General features: G+C 38.5%; 1 protein-coding gene across 7 annotated transcripts in view; it reads left to right on the forward strand.

Moving 5' to 3' along the window:
- Positions 1-23,966, forward strand: part of PALLD (palladin, cytoskeletal associated protein) — a 452,487-nt gene that overhangs the window by 58,908 nt on the left and 369,613 nt on the right. The window contains exon 1 of one of the 7 annotated variants that reach the window (XM_032298630.1): positions 17,713-19,147. The exons of the other annotated variants lie outside the window; for them this stretch is intronic. The gene's annotated coding sequence lies outside the window, so the exon portion shown is untranslated. Of the gene's footprint in view, positions 1-17,712; positions 19,148-23,966 lie in introns of those variants that run through there. 7 annotated transcript variants of the gene reach the window in all.

The raw sequence follows: 23,966 nt of genomic DNA on the forward strand, positions 1-23,966 counted from the left end.
TGTCTCATTTATTCCTCCCAACATGCTTGTGTAATCATTTCACAAATAGAGAAAATAAATCTGAGTAATTTCTCCATTAGCCATAGTGAATACAAGACATTAGGGATTCCTGCCGGATTCATCTCTTCCCATGCTTAGTGCCATTTCCCCCGTATCAGCAAATACTTAGGATAACTGTGGGCCTGGGATTGTGGAGGGATTGGAACTAGAGCACATTTAATAAAAAGGAGAAAAGAGTTCCTCACAGCTAATCCTAAGTTAAAAGGGATGTCTTTACTTTGTCTGAGTCAGTGTAAAACCACAAATTATTTTTTTATCAAAACAGAAAACGAAAACAAAGAGAAATGGTAAGTCCTTCAGTCATACTATCCAAGGCAGAGAATTACCATATCCAAGTCATGAATCTCCCCCAAGCCTACAAATATGTGAGATATTCTAGTTCTCTCTTCCTCTGGGATAAAATTGAATAAAACCCTGCAAGACTCATGGGGAAAGCCAAATGTGGAACCAAACCAAAAGCGGCATTTTTGGCAAAACGACAAAACACAGTAAGCCTCTATAACTAATCTGGACTTCAAGCTAGAGATATTTATGAGCTTCTAAAGAGCCACTGGGAGAGTCTCCCCGTGCCCAATGCCCACCTGAGCTTCTGCAAATACATTCCTCACTCACTATGGGGTGCCCACTTTGGGAACTTTGCTAATCAAGCCAGGCACTCAAAATCAAATTTTTGCTATGTAAGCAAATTAGTCTCACTTATAGGAGGTCAGTATTTAGCTTTGTCTCTTTGGAGGCACATGTCATGAATTCTTCAATGACTAATTTAGTTTTGTTTTTCAGTTTGATACTCTGCCCCAAATCCATGTTCTTTCATGGAACTGTAATGTTTTACCTACTTGTCATTATTTTTGGAAAAACAGTTTCTAACTCTCTCATTACTAGTGCTAATTTGCACACTTTGAATTCATGGAGAATTTACCACACTGCTATGTAGCTTCTACAAAGTTTTCAGTTGCTTCAAGAATTTTCACAATTTACAAATCCAATGACAAAGTTTACAGTTACCCATGCATTATAATGTATGCCTTTGTTACATTATAATTTTTATACCCCTGAAACACTCATTATAAATCATAGAAAGCCAAAATCATTGTATTGTTACCTAAATTGGATAGTCTGTTTTTCTCAATTTCTCTTAATTTGATGGATAAAAAATAAATCTATTTTTGTGTGAATTTTTGAATATGAATTATATTTTCAAATGTTTTTATTTTCTCTTTTGTGAATTGTTTGCTCGGGTCTTTTGCCTATTATTTAAGCAACCTGAAGAAACTCTACGGTAAAATTAGGAAGCTGCCAGCCACTTTTTATCACTTGCTTAGGAACTGGTAATGTGACAGTTTATCAGGATTTTATACATAAGGATTCCAGAAGTATATTTCATAACCACAAACTTGAGAGTCACAATTCTTTTATTGTATAAGTGGTAGAATTCCTGAGTGCTTGGTACATTAGTTATTAAAGGAAATAAAACAATTTCAAAATGTAGTAACCATGATGGACTAATTTGTTGCCTACTCTTTATAAAGGAGATATCATTGTGGACAAAAGCAAACCTGAGGGTACATTTATTAAGACTTTCAAAGGCCCTTGACAATAGTTTAGAATAAAAATGATTTGTTTCATTTTCTTTTAACATTTTATAATTTTTTTAATTAAAAAATAATAGGCAATGTGAATCATGTATTTAGAGCAACTTGTCCATGGATAGTGACCTGGCTCGGAGGTAGAAAATCAAGACAAATCTATATTAAATGAAGTAGAATTAAGTAGTGTTGCCCTATGATCAGTGCTGGAAACATCTGACTCTGATGTTTTAGTGATGATTTGGAAGAGAAAATACACAGTGACATTTCCAATTTTCCCATGACATCAAGTTTTTCCAAGTCATGAAATACCAAGTCAAATTGGGAAGGGAGATAGAGGAAGCTCCCATGAGTCTTTGGTTTTGAGATATTACCCTACAAGGGTAAATTGTTCAGGGTAAATCTCTAATGTCTCTGGCCCATTTTAAAGATGTGAACACTGAGTCTCAGAGATGTTAGGGTAAGTCACTCAAGCTTGCTTAGCCAGTAAGTGAGGAGTTTGTATTTGACACCAATCTAAATAAGAGCCTATCCTTTACTGCCCCAATGTGAAAGAGGAAAGAACCACACCCATGAAGGGACCCAGAGCCACCGTGGGCTGAGGGGAGGGCGGGAAGCTGGAAAGTTGGTTTCATTTGGTTTTTTGAGTTGATGGAAAACAAGCAGGTAGATTTAAATGTGGAGAAGTGCGAGGTGATTTTTTTTTTTTTTTTTTTTTTTTTTGAGACGGAGTTTCGCTCTTGTTACCCAGGCTGGAGTGCAATGGTGCGATCTTGGCTCACTGCAACCTCCGCCTCCTGGGTTCAGGCAATTCTCCTGCCTCAGCCTCCTGAGTAGCTGGGATTACAGGCATGCGCCACCATACCCAGCTAATTTTTTGTGTTTTTAGTAGAGACGGGGTTTCACCATGTTGACCAGGATGGTCTCGATCTCTTGACCTCATGATCCACCCGCCTCGGCCTCCCAAAGTGCCGGGATTACAGGCGTGAGCCACCGCGCCCGGCCTGCCAGGTGATTTTTTTTAAGGAAGTCCAGTGCTGCAGGAAAATGAATTCCCAGAACCCATGAGCTTCCTCATACCACTTACCAGCAACACAGACTCTCAACACTCACCCGCCAGCAACATCAACCCAGTTCATTAGCTAAGTTTTCCTGTTTGGAAACACAATAGCCAACATTATCTTACCCAGTGCAAAGTCATAACCCCTTCTACAGGAAGTAAGCTGTGGAAATCTAAAGTGAAATTTTAAAATGTTTATGTATTTCTATGTATTTAATATGTGTTAAGCATTGCGCTAATACTTCACATGCTGGGTAGAATTAGTAAAGCCATACAACAACCCTATAAGGTAAAACTCTAGTGTCATCGGCCCATTTTAAAGATGTGAAAACTGAGTCTCAGAGATGTTAGGTTAAGGCACCCAAGCTTACTCAGCCACTAAGTGAGGAGTTTGGATTTGAAGCCAATCTAATTAAAAACCTATTCTTTACTGCCACCATGTGTGAGAGGAGGAACCATAGCCATGAAGGGACCCAAAAGACAGTGAGGATGCAAAAGGTAGAGATGGGTCAAGTTAAAGCAAACAGAATGTAAGTCCAAGATAAGGTAATTTATTTATGAGTCATTAATGCAAGTGCTACAATGGAAAATTCTTTAAATGTAAAATGTTTAAACTAGTAAGTGATACATTTGCAATCAGTGGATTGAGGAAAATTAAGTCACTGGAGAGAATATTCCTGTGCTTGAGTTGGCACTAAAGAAAGATAACTATGTCTGCCTTCACCAGAACCCGTGGTATTGCTGTCAGAAAAAGAAGGCTTTGGTCAATGAGACTGCACGTTTGTGTATAACGATTCTTGTTTTTTCCCTGTTGCCAGGCTGGAGTGCAATGGCGCCATCCCACTCACTGCAACCTCCGCCTCCCTAGTTCAAGTAATTCTCCTGCCTCAGCCTCCCGAGTAGCTGGGATTACAGGCATGTGCCTTCATGCCCAGCTAATTTTTGTATTTTTAGTAAAGACGAGGTTTCACCATGTTGGTCAGGCTGATCTTGAACTCCCAACCTCATGATCCGCCCCCCTCAGCCTCCCAAAGTGCTGGGATTACAGATGTGAACCACCACACCTGGCTGTGTATAATGATTCTTAATCTGTACTTTGAAAATGTATCATTAGATATGTTTACTCCCCACCCTCTTTTTTTTTTTTTTTTTTTTTTTGTTGGCCTGGCTTTGGTTTTTTGGACTGTTTTTCCTTATATCTAACTTAGATTCTGATAAGCCGTAAGCTGCTTCCCCACCTGGGCGCCTTAGAATATGCATTTTTCCCCTTGCTGGGATGTTCTTTCTCCTCACCTTCCTACTACCATTCAACAGAGAAGGCTTCTGGGTAAAGTAGAGAGAGCATCATGTTACTTTTATTTGCTAAATCAGGGAATTCTACATTCTGGAAAGAATCTCCTGTTGAATATACCTCTGATATTTATGACAACGGTGATTTTAAAAACTGTTCATTTACCACATCTTTCCCTGAGTCCACGGTCCATGGCAGCAAAGGCCATGTCTGTCCAGCACCCACTGTGCCCAGCTCAGTGCCTGGCACGCAGTGCACCATCAGCAAGTCCTGGTTCAATGCAGGAGATGCTTTGATTGCAGATGAAGCACGGTAGCTCTGTTTTACGGGGGTGGGAAACGTCTGGTCACTACCATTTATGAAATATTTGATGCCTGAAAACCCATTATTATTAGGTCATTCCTTGTCCTAGGCTTTATTTTTGTGAGTTTTTTTCTCTCATGAAGAACTTATTTCCAGAAACTCCTGATTGGCAAGGAAAGCTCACGTTTTACTTTCTCCAATACCCTTATTTAAGTTCTCTCTGACTCTTCAGGTCACCAACAGTTAGTGGGAAAATCTACCAATGCTGCAGCAAAGACACTCTCCCATCTTTGATGGGAGGTATTCAAACATCTCCAATCAGCAAATCCGTGGTTACCACAGATATTCAGCCTCACAGCAATGTGTGTTGCCTGTATTTTTAGAATTTTTTTTAAAAAAGCAATCATTATTATTTAACAACTTGTAATGCTGACCTGATAAACATTAAAATATTTGAGGCTAAGTAAGCTCCTAATTTTTAAAACAGTTTTTGTTATGGAGCAATTTGAAAGTCTTTAATATTCCATATTCCATAAATTAACTTTTTTATGTTTTGCTTTTATATATCTTTCCTTTAATAATACTTATTTCAGAAGCTATCAGAATTTAATCCAAGAGGTGTCCAAAAATAATCAGCCTTCAGCTCACCTCAACAACTTCACTGATTAAAGAAAAATCTATCATGTGTATACTATTTATGCAGTTTGATTTCAACCAGCTAAGATGCAAATTACAAGCACTGGGACAAAATACATTAAAATGGGAACGTTTGCCTTCATATGGCATAATTTTGAGTGATTTTTCCTTTCTATTTTTGTATTTTTATTTGTATACAATGAGATTTATATGTAAGGGAAAAACAAAATACCTAGTTTATTTTACTGGGGTCCAGTCTTCTAATGAAGTTTGAAAGAAAGGAGAAACATGTAGCTCTACTGTTATTAAAGATTTATACTCTTATTAAGGATGTTCCCTGGGATATTTTCCCTAATGAATTGAACTTGTGAATAAGTCCTAAGAGCCAGCAATGAGCTCTAAACAGGTACCTGTTAATGCTGGATAGGAACGGAGCATAGAGAATAGAGCCACAGAAACCGATGAAGACTAAAACTTCCTGAGGGTTGAGGCCTGAGATAAATCCGTACCAGGTTCCAGCCTTTCCCTAACTGAAAAGGAGGGAGACGGCCGAATCTGCCTGGTGGAGAGGAGGATAATTTGTTGCAGGTGCAACCACTTTATTCAGACCTGCGCACTGCAGCGAGGCAGGGAGCCCTCTGAGGACCCGCTTGCTGAGAAAACTTGCCGCTCCCTGGGTTTTCTCCAGAGCAGCCTGGAGACTATGTTCTAATTTTTCTTTTAGATAGCTGAATATGAGTCTTAGAAAGAAAGAGATGATACTAGCAGATTGGTCATCTCTTTCTCCGCTTTCTATCATGCAATGACACCAGCAGGTGAGGCAGAGCGCCGCAAATGTAAGTAGACCAGCTGTTCCGTTTCAGAGCCAACTTGTCAGCCATCACAGATTTAGAAACAGAATGCAGTTCATTCCAAAGCAGTTGATTTGATCCCTCATTATCCATCTGTGTATTCAGCATCATGGCCGGTCTTGGCACCTTATTAATAAATTATTCAAAAGCTTACCTCTGGATAGCATGGTCGGTAAGACCTAGGGATCCAGTCGAAAAGAGGGATTGATTCCAGGCTCAGAGGCAAATTAACTGTGTCACTAAGACACCCTATGTAACCTTCTTAAATCTTCATTTCCTCATTTGTAAAATATGCATAGAACAACCCTGAAGGTCTGGGATCACGAACGAGAGAGAAAATGTTTAAGATCTCTTAGCACAGTTTCTAACACATAGTGTTCGTAAATGGAGTTCACATTAATACCTTTTAAAGTAGGGACCAGAAGTTGAAGAAGAAGTGAGGAAAAAGGTAAAGTGTTTTTCCTCTTCCATTCACATATATTTTTCATTTTTAAAAAACGGGCTTTCCAGGGAAACTCCCGTACCAATAGAAGCAGAGCACAACAGGATGTTTTCAATGTTTGCAAATGAACCTCTTGGTAGCCTGACTTTTAAAAGCCCAAATTATTCATGCCACACACACGCCTGAGACTCTTACCCTCTGTTATTTTTTAAGTCATTTAAGTCATGCTTGAGAGGAACATCGTTGTTACTATCAGTCTTAACGTCTTAATTCAAACTGGCCTAACAAAGAAGACTAAGAAAATAGGAAAAAACAGAAATGTGTGCTGGAGAGAAAGATGGGAGGAAAAGTGTCATGCCTTGGGGCTGCCCGATGCCTCGTTGCCTCTTAGGTGCAGGGTGCTCCATACTCTCCCATAGTGACTAAGCTATGATGCCTAGAAGAAGCGGCTCCTTCTACCTGTGGTTTATAGCCATGCTTTATCTCCTATTCAGCTCTCTGCACAGGTTAAGAAGGCCCCAAGCAGAGCAAGGGTTCCTGCAATCAGCCTCCCTCAGGAAATGTCAATATTCAATGGGCTGTCCACTCACATCTCCACTTGTTTTTGTTTTGTTTTGTTTGTTTTGTTTAAGATGGAGTCTCACTCTGTCACCAGGCTGGAGTGCAGTGCTATCTTAGCTCACTACAAACCTCACCTCCCGGGTTCAAGCGATTCTCCTGCTTCAGCCTCCCGAGTAGCTGGGATTACAGGTGTGCGCCATCATGCCCAGCTAATTTTTGAATTTTTAGTAGACACAGGGTTTCACTGTGTTGACCAGACTGGTCTTGAACTTCTGACCTCAGGTGATCCACCCATCTCGGCCTCCCAAAGTGCTGGGATTACAGGCGTGAGGTACCACGCTGGGCCTCCACTTGTTTGTTCAATTTATGTTTCCCCTATAGAGTTCCATGCATCTGAGGATATTCCAACAAATCTTAGGGCATTTCCAAGCAACGAGTCCCTATTGTGTTATTTCTTATATTTCTCTCTGCAAGCACTAACTTTGAAAGTATAGCCATTAAATCATATTCATTAGTTCACTCTAGGCATAATCAATATGTTGGACTAGGACAACTCAAGAAGTCAACAAATCAGAATCAATTCCTCTTGTCCCCTTCCCCTTTAAATTTATTCCACTGGACTGCAGTCATCTTTCTATGTCCCAGTGTGGAAACGCCATAGACACTACCTACTCTTAGGTAAGGTGCCCTACACACGCGTTAAATCTCAAGCACAGTCTCCTTCAGTAATAAGAAGGCCTAATCCCGTGTAATTCTCAAACCTCTGAGCTTGTTGTGGTATGAGAATGTCTCCTCTACCCCAGTAAGGATCAATTTCAGGCTTGAGCCAGCTGTGAGCAGAGGATTCCCTCTTGCTCCTCAATCTCCCCACTCACCCCTGCCTGTGCACTTCCTGCTGGTGGGGAAGGGGAAAGGGAGGGAAGGTGTGGAGCCAGGACTGTCCTTACTTGGCTGGTTGGCTTTGCTCTCTCTGGTCCCGGACATGGCTAAAACCAGCTCTTTTTCTCCTGGAGTGCATTTTAGGCTCTACAGAGCCTGGGCAGAGGCCCTCGTTTCCTCATTTCCAGTGGCCATCTGGGACTCCTTCCTCAGCTCCTGCAAATCAGTTCCTCATCTCCAGCCTCTTTCTGATGAGGTCACCTCTCACCCCTCTGGACTGCTGTGTTGAACCAACAGCAGCGCCATCCTTCGTGTCCTATGTTTACTCACCCCCCAGCTCTGGCCCCCCAAACTACAAGTGAAAATCAGTGTTGATGGATCAACACCTCCCTGGCTCCTCCACGCACAAGTACTGGGATCTCCTTTCCTGTGAAATTTTCCAGGACAAGATAGACCCCCATCCACAGTACACTTTACTTTTCTCAGGCAGGAGTCAGGCGCCAGCCCTCTGGGTATCCTGAATGCAAGGAAGCCATTTCAAACCCGTAGAGGTGGCCCTTCCTCCATCAGCAGGCTTGTGGTTTGAAAATAACACTCCCCCCACCCCCCCGCCCACCGCCAGCTCTTTCACGAACAGGCCTAGCAGCGGCTCTCTCCAAGTGAGTCTTTTCACCAGCCCTTCCTCCCTCTCCAAACTCTGACCACTTTTTATATCCTTGATGCGCTGAAGGGCCTGAGAGGCTTGGAACTGGTTTTTAATTCGTTTCTTTGAAAATCCATATATATGGGTCCACCTCAGACACACATGGGTACCTGTCATCCACCACCACACTTGTGCTTTCATGGAAGCAGAGACCAGAGGAGCCCCATCCTAACATCCTGTTACATAAGTGAAAATGGAATTTCTCTGGAATGCCATTTATTGTCATAGTGCCAAGAGTTCATCATAATCAACATTACAAAGGAAATACCAAAGGAAGCAATAATGATCTGCCATTCATTGTAAAACATGACCTAGGTGTGTCTTTTTTCTGTGTTTATAAAATGACAAAGTTCAAAATATAATGTAACTTTCCACACAGCAATTGAAATCACACACTGAGAGGTTATTACAGGACTAGGTTGGAATGAATGGATTATCCATATGATTTAACTTATCCTAATATACTGTTAGTTCCAACATGATGCAAGAAATCCCCCCTTTAACTCACCCTGAATTACAAATGACTTAACAACAGAAGCAGAAATATTTGCTCTGGAAAAACATGGTAACGTGCAAAAGGAACTCTGGATTTTTAACCATAACAATATTTTCACACTGTTTGCCCCTGATGTATCTGCCTTAAGGCTCTTCAGTCACTTCTTATTGACTGTTCAGCCTCTGAAAACTCTAATTAGTTTAACAAGTTAGCCAGCCAATGCCATAGCAAGACTGTACATAAATGGAGAAATTCAGGTCAGTTTTGCTGAGAAGAATCATTAAAGGTACAGACCATGGGATATTGACCCCACCCTTCTGATAAATGATGCAAAAACTATTTGCTCATGAACTGTGTAAACTATGGCCCAACCTTAACACCGAATTTTAATCACTAGAAATGGAATTATATCAAAATTCAAACATAGCTGGAAATTTTTAAGATAACATGTTTAAATATGCACATTTCAAATGAAAGAACATTATTATAGCGATAATATCTGAGCCATTTGTAAAGAGTTTTGAGTCTTATAAAGAAAGCAATATATAGGCTGGGTGCAGTGGCTCACACCTGTAATCTCAGCATTTTGAAAGGCTGAGGTGGGTGGATTGCTTGAGCCCAGAAGGTCGAGACAAGCCTGGGCAACATGACAAAACCCCATCTCTACAAAAAATACAAAAATAAGCCAGGTATGTTGGTATGCCTAGCTACTACAAGCGTACGCTACCCACGGAGGTCAAGATTGCAGTGAGCCATGATCACACCGCTATTGCACCCTAGCCTGGACGACAGAATGAAACGCTGTCTCAAAAAGAAAGAGAGAAATAGAGAGAGAGAGAGAGAGCGCACACGCAAACATGCAATATATAAGCCAGTGAATTTTACCTAGTGTTTTTAAAATAATATTTGAGTTTATATGAAATTTAAATAGCATATTTTATAAATTTCAATGTATATTGTGTAGAAGTAATTCAAGGTACCCTCAATCTATGGCGTCAGGTTGATTATGAAGGGGTGTAATGATCCATGCAGCAAGTTCATGACAGACATGAACTGAAATGGGTTGTAAAATGTTCTTTCTGAAGTCCCATAGCAAGATTGGTAGCTGGTTATGAAATAAAATAGTTCAGGTACCCTACGAGAAGTGCATGACCTCCAAAAAAAAAAAAAAAAAACTCTCTCATTCTGCAAGGCCAGTTACTTGCTTTTCACAATGACATCCATTGCCTCACTGAATCCTTGAAGAATGAAGTTCTTCTTGTCCAGTAATACTGCAGCTGGGAAGCACTAGAACCATGCAGTGTTGACAGTGTAATCTGAAACCACTCAGCAGTTCCTAGTATCAGGTTTACACATAATTTAAACCAGACAGATTTCTTTTAAAACTTTCTCTAAAAAGTTTCACTTAATATTGGAAGACGAAGAGTATGAGTATCAAGAAAGAAATTATTCTTAGCAATCTAATGGAATTAAATGATCCTAAAATGATTTCAGTGATTCATAGCACCTTTCCAAGTAGTCTTGATACAGAAACAGGTACTATGGGACCTGTTTCTGTATCAAGCTGTCAGGAGATCAGAGAAGAATCTCATTAACCCATTCAGATGTGTACTCAACCGACATTTGAGTTCCTAGTAAGTGCCAGGTACTGTAATAAGCACTAAACCTGTTAGCTTTGTGGAAGGCAGATCCAACCCTGTCTTTAGGAAGTTTTAACCCCTACATCCATCTTCACAGAAAGCTGACCAATTAAATGCCCACTCTGGATATGGGCAAATAGTTTATTCTATTTTTTAAGTGCATACAGACATGCAAATACTCTGGAATAACTGAGCTGTTGGTTATGATTTATTTGCTTTGAAAAGCAGAGTTACCAGCAATAACAGAGGAAGCAGTGTCCGTGGAAAAGTAGGAAAATATATCTGCAGTCAAGAGGGAGGCATTTCAGTGCCTGTTATCATGCCCTGGAGCCAGGAAGACGACAGAGAGACATGAGCAGCCCTATATCAAGCCAGTCCTGTCGGATCGTGTGCTCTGAGGCCTCCCTGGATGCAGTCAAAGATAAGCCAGTGAAGCCAAATCACCACCAAGACCCCTTCCTTTCCCAAAGCTGCCACAGACAGATACACTACCTAATAAGATGAAGACCAATTTTCTTCTTCTTATTTTAATCTTTCTGAAAAAGAGCCTTACTCTGTCGCCCAGGCTGGAGTGCAGTGCCACAATCACAGCTCACTGCAGCCTCCATGTTCTAGGCTTAAATGATCCTCTTGCCTTAGCCTCCCAAGTAGCTAGGACTACAGGCATGCACCATCATGCCCGGCTAATTTTTTAATTGTTTTTAGAAATAGGGATCTTGCTATATTGACTGGGCTGGTTTTGAACTCCTGGCCTCAAGTGATCCACCTGCCTTGGCCCCCCAAAGCTCTGGGATTACAGGTCTGCACCTCTGCACCCAGCCCCAGATGACCAACTTTCACAATTCTTTTTCAAGGTAGAAAAAAAGATATTCAAAACATATTCATAAGCTATTTTCTTAACTTATTTTTCTTAACCTTCATTCATGCATGTAACTCCCAGATTATTCAAATTTCTCTTATTATTTTTCTAACCTTTTAAAGGGGATTTCCAAAGCTTACCTTTACTTGAAATAGAGTGGTTTCCATCCATTGTTTTTCAGGGGGAATAGTCCATCTGAAATGAGGTCAGTTTTGAGACTTCAACATATAAAAACTTAATTATTTCAGTAGGAATGTCATGGAAAAATAAGAGCTACCATGACTTTTTTCCCTCCATTCATCAACAGACATTTCCACATAATAATAATGCTTAAATTACATATATTTGCTCAGCACTTTACAATACACTTTTACAGACATTGCCTAAATATTAATTCTCATAACAACTGGATTATTACCTACAGGTAATGAATCTAAAACTCAGAGAAGTAGAAAGATTGGCTCAACGGTCACAAGCATAAAAAAAATGAAAAGAAATGCAAACCCAGTACTTCTAAAAGTATCTTTTCATTCTATCAAATTACTTTCCTGTATGTGCCTGGAGTTATAGGAAAAATATCCTTTCTACAGTCACCAAATATCAGCTCTGTGTCTTTTCTCTTTCTGGTACTGTACTGGGTGATTTACATATATTATTTCTAAACCTACCAGTATTTAAAGTAACAAATAAAGGCACAGAGGAGGTAAGTACTGCCTGAGATTCATTCATATATTCATTCATTCATCCATCATTAAAGAAGTTCAGGAGTAAGTCTCTGTTGTAGGCACCAGGGATGTCGCTATGAACAAGACAAATTAGGTTTCTGCCTTCAAGTTTATATGCTGGCAAGAGGAAAAAGATAGCAAACACATAAACAAATAAATACATAATGTAATTTTAAATGGTGTTAAGTGCTTGAGAAAGATAAAAATGCAGGCTGGAAAGTAACAAGGACTACAGGATTACTTTAGATGGTGTGGTCAGGGGAGCTCTCCCTGAGAAAGTAACAGAGGAAAGTGTTCCTGGAAGAGAAAACCAGTAAGAGAAAAGTGCTGAAATGGGAAAGAGGCAGGCGTGTTTGAAGAGGGGGAAGGAGGCCAGTGTGGCTGAGCATGGAGGGTCCAGGAGGTGACCCTGAAAAGAATGGAGCCATGTGGGGACTCTAGGCCATGGAAAGGAGATGGTTTCTCATTCTAATTGCAATGGGAAGCCATTAGATGATTCTAAGAGAGAAAGTGATCCAAGTTTTGTTTGCAGAAGATGCCTGCAGCTCCATCCTTTGTGTTGAGAATGGACTATACAGGAGGGTGTGTGAAAGGCAAGAGATGAGTGAATCCAAAAGGAAAATAGGAGTGGAGATGGTGAAAAGAAGTTGGATTTGCAGTATGTTTTTAGAGAGAGAGCTGGAAGAACTTGACAGATTGTTTGTGGGGAGTGGCAGACAGTTGAATAAATAACGATTTGGGGCTTAAGCAAGTGAGTGGATAGTGGATCTGTTAGCTGAAATGGGAACAAATGGTGGATGGGCAAGTTTGACAGGCAAGTGACTGAGAAGAGAGTTGGCGTCAAGCTTCTGTTTCAGACATGTTAAGTTGGAGATACCTATTAGGTATCTGACTAGCAGTCTCAGAGCAGTTGTACATAAGAATCTGGAGCTCAGGGGAAAGGGATCAGAAGTGGCTTACATAAGGCAGTTAAAGCATGTCTTTTCTGCTGGGAAATGAGACTCAGGCAGAGCCTTGAGGTACTCTATCATTTAAAGACACATAGACCATAACCAGAAGCATCCTGCTATCAGTCAGATATCTTTCCATTACATCACTCCATGTCCATGATTAAAGTCAAATCTCACTTAAACTGAGATCAAGAAACCCACAAAAATATTAACTATGAAACTATTTGCCAATTTTCCTCTTCAGTTTTCTTTTGTTAATAATTTTAATTTGTCTTTTAAATGATTGTAGATTTTGAAGTGTGACACTTTAGCAAGGTCACACTATTCATTCTTAGTTAAAGTCGTATAAGAAAGTGGTGGTGTTCCCTATTTATATATATAATGCATTATGAAAGCTTTTGCTTGATGTGATGTGTTACAAGCTAAGATTTTCCAAGATCAGGTAGCTCTCCATTATATAAATCTCTTCCCCAAAGCACTGATTGTCAGTCTATGTTCTACTGATGACCAAGAATTGTGAAGCAACTCTGGTTTTGTGGAAGAAAAACACTTTTAATAAAAAACAACTTATTCATATAAATGTATGAGGTACAAGTGTAATTGTGTTACATACATAGATTGTGTAGTGTTGAAGTCAGAGCTTTTAGGATATCCATCACTCAGGTAACATACCTTGCACCCGTTAAGTAGTCTGTCTTCATCTATCCTTCTCTCACCCTTCACCTTCCTAGTATCCACTGTCTGTCAGTGTAGAAGAGAATCTGTCTGGGCTTCACTAGGATGAGAAGATGAGGGTTTTATTCTGAGCCTAGCTGTCCTTTACTATGACATTATCATAGTTCACAATATTCAAATGTGACTCACAGGCAATTCACTCAGCAGTTGCTGAGATACCTGAATTAACATTTCTAGGTCTCTTGTTCAAATGCTAATAAAGCCAGTATTTCTTAGAGGTTACGTGAGGTTAGATGAGGTCATATAGACTCCAACATTACCAGTGTCTCAACTGAGGTGACCTATTCCCCTTCAACTGACCATGACTTTTAGCATATAATCTCTTCATAATTTTTCCTATAAATATATAACTGTGTTATAAGTAACATTTTGATGTCACAAAAGAAATAGCACTCAAAGATAAATCCTCAGCAAGGCAGTTTACTTCTAGAAGGGTGCAGCTCATGAATGGAGCAATGGTGACCACACATTTGGACAAGGGAGGTAAAGGGGCAGTTATTCCTGATGGGGATCACCGCTACTGCTGTATCATTCCCCTATTGGCTAGGGTTAGACCCCACAAGCTAGACTAATCCTGATTGGCTATTTTAAAGAGAGCAGGGGTCCAAGATGGAGTGGCAAGGTGGGTGGTTTGGCAGGAAAGATGGTTACAAGCAGGTCAAAGCAGGTAGTCAGGGGTGATCTAGGTCAAAGCAGGTGATCGAAGCAGGTAACCAGGATGAGTCAGGACAGAGCTGGGGGCCAGGGGAACAGATGTGAACTACTGATTAGAACTGGTGGAGAAGGTTGTTTACTGAAACTACAAGGAGGTTAAACTTTCAAATGGAGGACAAACAACTGAGCATACTGACATATTGATTCTTTGAAGAGAAATTTAGAGCCCATTGTATCCATTACATTCATTTATTTGTCTACTTAGCAAGAATCTGTTCAGTCTCTATGGCATAACACTGTTAGGCACAGATAGAAATACAAATATAATACATTGCTCTTCAAGGTCTTACTAGAGAAGATGAAATAATCTAAAATTGTGAATAGACTAGACAAGATGTTTTCTATATATGGTCAAGGAGGGGTTATACAATGCCTATTAAAATTCTTGACTGAGACTAATGACAGAAATCCATGGAGGAATTGAAAGTTTGGGAGCTGAACCTATGGAAATAAAATAACATATACTGTTATATATGCACAAAATTAATTTCTCTAGGATCCCAAGGCCATTAATGTAATTATTCATTTTAAGTTTATATATTTATGTTTTTAGGGAAAATCACTGTAGATTAAGTCATAGGTCTCTACATTGATCAAAAGCAGATCCACCCTCATATTTGCTCCCATAAGGGGACCACATATTTTCTTAAATTCAATATTATATTACCCTTAAGAAAACTTGGCTAGGTGCAGTGGCTCATGCCTATAATCCCAACACTGGGAGGCCGAGGCAGGCAGATCACTTGACCCCAGGAGACCAGACTAGGCAACGTGGTGAAACCCCGTCTCTACAAAAAGAAAAAAAAATTCACTGGGTGTGGTGGCGCATGCTAAAGTCATCTGGAGGTCGAGGAAAAGCCAGGAGGTCCTCCAGCAGGAAAACACACGTACAGATTTACACTCCAAGAAGAAGCTCAATTCTGCTTCATGGTATTTCTAGTATATTAGTGAATAATATACTTGATGTTGTCACCATCACCCTACTTCATGAAAAAAAAGAAGAGCTCATAAAAGAGAATCTGTCTGAATTGAAAGGTAAAGCTGTCATAATCAAAAAGCTGATTCCTTGTGGTATATTTTAATGCTCTGTTAAATTTTATAGCCTTGAGAAAATTTTGTCTTCTAAATCTAGCCAGATAATGCTAGTGGCTGTTGCAGAATTCCCATGTTTTGTGTTATGTAATGATGTGGAATTTGTTCTTCCTTAAAATACCCTTAGAACTTTTGACCTGTCTTGTGACCGAATTCTGGATACTATTGGTTATAATAGTACAAAATAGGGCAGAGATAATGTAAGAGAAAGAATATAGTCTCTTAGCATTTAGCCAATCTCTTTGGCTATCATCCCACAGAAAACTTTCTCTAGGAGTACTAGGGTATCAGTTATTAGAAAGTAATCGATTTTTAGAAACACCAAACTCAGCTTACATTCCTTTCTAGATATATACCCTGTTTTAAAGGATAAAATTCTTTCAGTTTTTCACAGGGAGATATTTATCTATACTAATCAATTCCATTTATTTATTTATTTATTTTTAATTTTGAGACAGCGTCTCATTGTGTCACCCAGGCTGGAATGCAGTGGCTCAATCACAGCTCACTACAACCTCGACCGCACAGGCGCAATAGATCCTCCCACTCAGCCTCCTAAGTAGCTGGAGCTACAGGCATGTGCCACCAAGCCCAGCTAATTTTTCTATTTTTGTCAAGATAGGGTCTCCCTATGCTGCCTAGACTGGTCTCAAACTGCTAGTCCCATGAGATCCTCCTACCCCAGCCTCTCAAAATGCTGGAATTACAGGGATAAGCCACCATGCTCAGCTATCTCCACATATTTATATCATGGAAGTTATACTGATTCTTGAGTCCATGAAGACATAAACATGTTCTGTTTAATAAATATATTTGTTAGCACGTTTCTTTCCACAGTGGCATGAGGATCACCAATTTCATTATTTTCCTATACTCTCAGTGTTAACCCGCTATTAAAATAAAGTGCTAAACAGAAGAAATCTGCACATTAATATAAACATTGGGCTCATTTATTTGTGTGTTTTTCATGAACACACAATGAAGGGTTTCTGGATAGTGTGGATTGGCCAGGCCCAACAGAGATCAGCAAATGCAGTGAAGCCAGGGATATACCAGATTGTTCTTTCAAAACTTCCTCAGGAAACACGTTGTCTTAATTGAGGAGGCAACACAGAAAAACAACTGGAACCACATTCTGCATCACTTTTTCTAGCTGTGAGCATCAATTCCCTTACTTGACCAGTGAGTTGTCTCTCTCTAGCTTCATTTTGTAAGTACCCAAATTTTAGTAGCATCATGTGATTCCCGCATGTTAGAGTTCAAAAATTCTTTTTATAAAAACAAAAATAGACAAATAAGATTTAATTTAATTAAAAGCTCCTGCACAGCAAAAGAAGCAGTCATCAGAGTAAACAGACAACCTACAAAATGGGAGAAAATATTAGCAGTCTAGCATCTGACAAAGGACTAATATCTCGAATCTACAAGAAACTCAAACAACTCAACAAGAAATAAACAGCTCCATCAAAAAGTGTACAAAGGAATGAACAGACATTTTTCAACAGAAGACATATAAGTGGCCAGCAAACATGAAAAAATGCTTGACATCACTAATTACACAGAGAAATATAAGTTAAAACCACAAAGCAAATGGAAAGCAAAGTCATGGAATCAAACTAAGTGTCCCATGTCCATCAATGGTTGATTGAATTTAAAAAATGTGGTGCACACACACACACACACACACACGCACACACACATACACCATGGAATACTACTTAGCCATAAAAAAATAATGAAACTGGAGGCCATTATCCTAAGTGAAATGACTCAGAAACAGAAAGTCGAACACTACATGTTCTCACTTAGAAGCGAGAGCTAAATAATCTGTACCCGTGGACATATCAGAATAATAGATTTTGGAGACTCCAAAAGGTGGGAGGATGGGAAGGGGTATGAAAAATTACCTGTTGGGTATGATGTACACTGTTCAGGTGATGGGTACGCTAAAAGCCCAGACTTCATCACTACGTAATATGTCCATACAATAAAAATGCATTTATATCCCCTAAATCTATAAATTTTTTTAAGTAATTTTTTAAAAAATCAGAAACTTTCCTGTTGGATTGTCTATTGAGGTTCTTTTCAATTATCTAAAAATATTTTTCATTTTAATTTTTAAAATACTCTAGATAAAAGTTGAAATTTCTTATTATTCTAGGGCAGAGTTTAAAGCAACTTGGGCCCTTGGGTTTTGTGAGAAGTTTTATGAATATATTAGTTTATTAGTTTTTATTTCTATTAGTAACCAGTAAATATATAGCAAAAAATCATTGAGCTTTATGGACCTAATGGTAAGAGAAAATTAGAAGTATATAGATGATTTCCATCATAATTGATAATTTTTAGAAATTCTGTATCAGAACACTGAAAAGCATCCCACTTGTTAAGTAATTTGTTCCATTTTTCTCCTAGTTTTGGGTACATTAAAAGTTGGTCATTAAAGGCATATTAAATATTCTTGTTTTCATATGCCTCTGTTCATTATTACATGAAGTTAAACTCAGTATCCGAAGCCTTCCTTCACACAATCCCCCAAAAATGCATACAATCAGTATAAATTGAAAAAAAAAAGTAGGGTATTTCTCTAAATACAAAAAGAAAAACATGTGTCTTTAATTTTTTTTCAACTCTGCCTAAATTGACATGTGTTTTACATTAGTCCTGTATTATTCAAACTTTCATACATATGTGTGCATTAGGCTTGCTCACAGAGTTTGGTGATAGGGTTTCTGTATGTATAAGATACCTGCAAATCCAAACTACTTCATTTGAAATTTGGGAAATTTTTCCTAAAATAACTTCCACTAATATATGTGTGTTTGTGTATGTATATATGTATGTTTTATATATAAATATTTATATATGCATATCATATGTAATACACATATTCTACAAATGTATTATATATCTATAAAATAGCACCATGGAATGCTTTAAGTATATTTTAATTGGTTTTCAGCGTTGGGGTGTGTGAGTTATTCTTCTATATTTTAAGGATGGTGTCCTTTTTAGGAAAATATTTAAGTGTGATCTTTTAGACAGATGTGCATTCCTGAAAAAGGAAAGACTAATTAAAAAAATAAAAACAGGAATTGTCTCCTGGTTTACTTTTTGCAACAGCTGTTAAAATTCAGAAAGTGACAAGAGAAATATCTATAACAATTCTACGGTTGTTCATAAAAGAAAAATCTCTCTTTTACCTGCCTTGGTGAGCATCTTATCAGCAAGCACATTAACTCAAACAATAACTACTCTTATCTGCAGAGGCCAGGTTCAGGCTTATTAGTGAAGTGAACTGGCAGCCACTCCTCTCTGCATAGCAACTGGAGCAAATATTGTTCCAGCCCGCCGAGTGACCAATGAGAACTGAGATAGTGCCGTGGAATCTTTTCAATACACACAGTGTTAGTGCGAACAACCTCTCTTTGACTCTCATTCCTCCTCTCATTTAATCTCTACCATTTCAAGAGAATGATCTCATCTACAGACTGTAAATACTTGGGGACTTTTATGAAGGGAAAATATTACAAAGGGCTGAAGCTTGCTTCAAGAACAACTTAGGTAGGCACTTCGGTCTAATTACTGGCAACTTGCATGTGTTGTGGTATTTCAAAAGGGCTGTAGTGTTAGTGCATTCATTATGGAAATTTCTAAATGTCATTGTATGAATCCGTAATAATGATGACTTTTTTATTATTCTAAAAAGATCGAAGATAACTAAAATTAAGCAGGCTGCATGCTTTCTAATCATGTAATGAATGAATCAGGATTCTTGTCTGAGATGCAGACCAAATGCGCTCTGGAATTGGTTAGTGCGGCATATGGTGAATCGAAATCAGACTTGACCCCCACAGGTTTGTAACTGAAACTTGTATAAATTGACCACACCCTTCATTAACTCATCTGCTGCCTAGAAAATCATTTAAAAATGTGAAGTGGGACTGATGGCTTTTGAAAAATGCCATCAGGGGCTGATGTCTCTTTGCAATGCTAGAGGAAACGTCACAGGATTTAAATTCCTGCAGTGCAATCTTGACCATGTTTCCTGTGTTTTCCCTTCTGCTTGTGCTTTTTGCCTTGTTTTATGATGCTGGCAAGTATGGAAGTCTTTAACTACCGTGTAAACATATATCGTTATAATTCAACAGGAAACAGGGCTTCACATTACAGCCTCTGTATGCAATAACCTTGGTTATTTACCGAGTGCAGAGTAAACAACTTGCTTTACTGTCAAAAGTTTTACTGCTATATGTTGCAAGGCTTACTACTAGAACAAACATTCAATAATCATTTGTCTATTTAACAGGAGGGTATTATTTCAAACCAAATTGATTCTCTCTTTGTAAATGCTGAAAGGTTTGATTTTTGTTTTTGGCCCAGAAGAAAATTCCCACAAATACAAACTCATCCTGGCCACCTAAGAATTTTGTCATAGAAGCAGCATGCTTTCTCTCCCTTGTGGGTTTTAAAACTTGGCCACATGGTATTTTCAAGTTGGCAAAGTAATACCTTTTAGACGGGCCTTCAGGATTTTGTTTAATTGAGTACAGCAGGTTAACAAAAGTGCCAAGCTCCTTAAAAACAAAAATCAAAATGCTCTGTGGACTTAAAGCAAATGCTAAATATTAGATTAAATTGCCAATTGCATTTTCCCATGTTTATCTTCTGAGATAGGAATAAAATTAAAATGTGTTACCATAGCAACATCTGTAACATTTTATGAGACAAAAGATCCTTTTTTCCACACAAAGATCCAAGCCAGAAGCATTATCCATTAAGGAAAGCAATAAGGGTAGAGGGACATACTTTTTATAGTCATATTATGGAAATACTAAAGATCTGATGTCCTGAGGTCAAATTGGGAAACACAGCTGTTCACATTCATTTTTATCCTGGATTGACACTCTTGGTTAATTCCTGAGTATTGATCAGTTCTTATCCTCCAACGTCCCTAAAAGTGGAAAAGTTCTCTCCTGTCCATATTTCTTCTTAAATCACATGTTAGGGCATAACAAGAGGTGAATGTAAATTTATGCTTTGTGAAGCGTTTATTTAGGCTCTATGCCTGACTTGGTTTTGTAATCTTGATTTTTATTCTCTGGAGCTTATTTCTTTGGCTCTCTTCTTTGAAAATAATGGCAGGGTTCTCATCTGAAGAAAAAACATACAGAGCTTAAAAACTTTCAGGCCATTAATTTTCATTGCATTTCATCCTAACCACCCTGCCTTCTTCTTTTTTTTCTTTTTTTTTTACGGAGCAATCTACTCATTTATTTTGCAGGACGTGCAGGTTTGTTACATAAGTATACACGTGCCATGGTGGTTTGCTGCATCCATCCCCCTGTCATCTACATTAGGTTTTTCTCCTAATACTATCCTCCCAACAGGCCCCGGTATGTGATGTTCCCCTCCCTGTGTCCATATGTTCTCATTGTTCAACTCTCACTTATGAGTGAGAACATGTGGTGTTTGGTTTTCTGTTATTGTGTCAGTTTGCTGAGAATCATGGTTTGCAGCTTCATCCATGTTCCTGCAAAGGCCATGAACTCATCCTTTTTTATGGATGTATAGTATTCCATGGTGTGCATATGCCACATTTTCTTTATCTAGTCTATCATGGATGGGCATTTGGGTTGGTTCCAAGTCTTTGCTATTCTGAACAGTGCCACAATAAACCTAAGTGTGCACTTGTCTTTATAATAGAATGTTTTATAATCCTTTGGGTATAAACCCAGTAGGGATTGCTGGGTTGAATGGTGTTTCTAGTTCTAGAATGGTGTCTCTAGTTCTAGATCCTTGAGGAATCACCACTCTGTCTTCCACAATGGTTGAACTAATTTATACTCCCACCAACAGTGTAAAAGCGTTCCTATTTCTCCACATGCTCTACAGCATCTGTTGTCTCCTGAATTTTTGATGTTCCTCATTCTAACTGGCGTGAGATAGTATCTCATTGTGGTTTTGATTTGTATTTCTCTAATGACCAGTGATGTACAGCTTTTTTGCATAAGTTTGTTGGCTGAATTAATGTCTCCTTTTGAGAGGTGTCTGTTCATATCCTTCACCCACTTTTTGATGGGGTTATTTTTTTCTCGTAAATTTGTTTAAGTTCTTTGTAGATTCTGGATATTAGCCCTTTGTCGGATGGATAGATTTCAAAAATTTTCTCCCATTCTGTAAGTAGCCTATTCACTCTGATGATAATTTCTTTTGCTGTGCAGAAGCTCTTTAGTTTAATTAGATCCCACGTGTCTATTTTGGTTTTTGTTGTTATTGCTTTTGGTGTTTTAGTCATGATGTCCTTGCCCATGCCCATGCCTATGTCCTGAATGGTATTGCCTATATTTTCTCTTAGGGTTTTTATGGTTGTAGGTCTTATGTTTAAGTCTTTAATCCATCTTAAGTTAATTTTTGTATAAGGTGTAAGGAAAGGATCCAGTTTCAGCTTTCTGCATATGGCTAGCCAGTTTTCCCCACACCATTTATTAAATAGGGAATCCTTTCCCCATTGCTTGTTTTTGTCAGGTTTTTCAAATATCACAGGCTTGTAGATGTGTGACATTATTTCTGAGGCCTCTGTTCTGGTCTATTGATCTATATCTCTGTTTTGGTACCAGTACCATGCTGTTTTGATTACTATAGCTTTGAAGTCAGGTAGCATAATGCCTACAGCTTTGTTCTTTTTGCTTATGATTTTCTTGGCTATGCTGGCTCTTTTTTGGTTCCATATGAAATTTAAAATAGATTTTTCCAATTCTGTGAAGAAAGTCAATGGTAGCTTGATGGGGATGGCATTGAATCTATAAATTACTTTGGGCAGAATGGCCATTTTCACAATATTGATTCTTCCTAACCATGAGCATAGAATGTTTTTCTATTTGTTTGTGTCCTCTCTTATTTCCTTGAGCAGTGGTTTGTAGTTCTCCTTGAAGTTCCTTCACATCCCTTGTTAGTTGTATTCCTAGGTATTTTATTCTCTTTGCAGCTATTGTGAATGGGAATTCATTCATGATTTGGCTGTTTGTCTGTTATTGGTGTACAGGAATGCTTGCGATTTTGCACATTGATTTTGTATAAGGAGATTTTGGGCTAAGACGATGGGGTCTTCTAAATATACAATCATGTCATCTGCAAATAGAAACAATTTGACTTCCTCTTTTCCTAATTGGATACCCTTTATTTCTTTCTCTTGCCTGATTGCCCTGTCCAGAATTTCCAATATTGTGTTAAATAGGAGTGGTGAGAGAGGGCATCCTCATCTTGTGCCAGTTTTCAGAGGGAATGCTTCCAGCTTTTGCCCATTCAGCATGATACTGGCTGTGGGTTTGTCATAAATAGTTCTTATTATTTTAAGATATATTCCATCAATATATAGTTTATTGAGAGTTTTTATCATGAAGGGCTGTTGAATTTTTTCAAAGGCCTTCTCTGTGTCTAATGAGATAATCATGTGGTTTTTGTCTTTGGTTCTGTTTATGTAATGGATTATGTTTATTGATTTGCATATGTTGAACCAGCCTTGCATTCCAGGGATGAAGCCAACTTTAATGTGGTGGGAAAGCTTTTTGGTGTGCTGTTGGATTTGGTAGTATTTTATTTGGCCAGTATTTTATTTAGGATTTTTGCATCAATGTTCATCATGGATATTGGCCTGAAATTTTCTTTTTTGTTGTGTCTCTGCCAGGCCAGGATGATGCTGGCCTTATAAAATAAATGAGTTAAGGAGGATTTCCTCTTTTCTATTGTTTGGAATAGTTTCAGAAGGAATAGTACCAGCTCATCTTTGTACCTCTGGTAGAATTCAGCTGTGAAACTGTCTGGTACTGGACTTTTTTTGGTTGGTAGGCTATTAATTGCTGCCTCAATTTCACAACTTGTTATTGTTCTATTTGGGTATTGACTTCTTCCTGGTTTAGTCTTGGGAGGGTGTAAGAGTTCAGGAATTTATTCATTTCTTCTAGCTTTCCTGGTTTACTTGCATAGAAGTATTTCTAGTAATCTCTGATGGTAGTTTGTATTTCTGTGGGATCAGTGGTGTTATCCCTTTATCATTTTTTTATTGCATCTATTTGATTCTTCTCTCTTTTCTTTTTAATTAGTCTGGCTAGTGGTCTATCTATTTTGTTGATCTTTTCAAAAAACCAGCTCCTGGATTCATTTATTTTTTGAAAGGTTTTTTGTGTCTATCTCCTTTAGTTCTGCTCTGATCTTAGTTATTTCTTGTCTTCTGCTAGCTTTTGAATTTGTTTGCTCTTTCTTTTCTAGTTATTTTAATTGTGATGTTAGGGTGTTGATTTTAGATCCTTCTTCCTTTCTCTATTGGGCATTTAGTGATATAAATTTCCCTCTAGACACTGCTTTAAATGTATCCCAGAGATTT

Source organism: Sapajus apella, unplaced genomic scaffold, assembly GCF_009761245.1.
Source record: "Sapajus apella isolate SASKATOON/1434 unplaced genomic scaffold, GSC_monkey_1.0 scaffold39, whole genome shotgun sequence".
Lineage (NCBI taxonomy): Eukaryota > Metazoa > Chordata > Mammalia > Primates > Cebidae > Sapajus > Sapajus apella.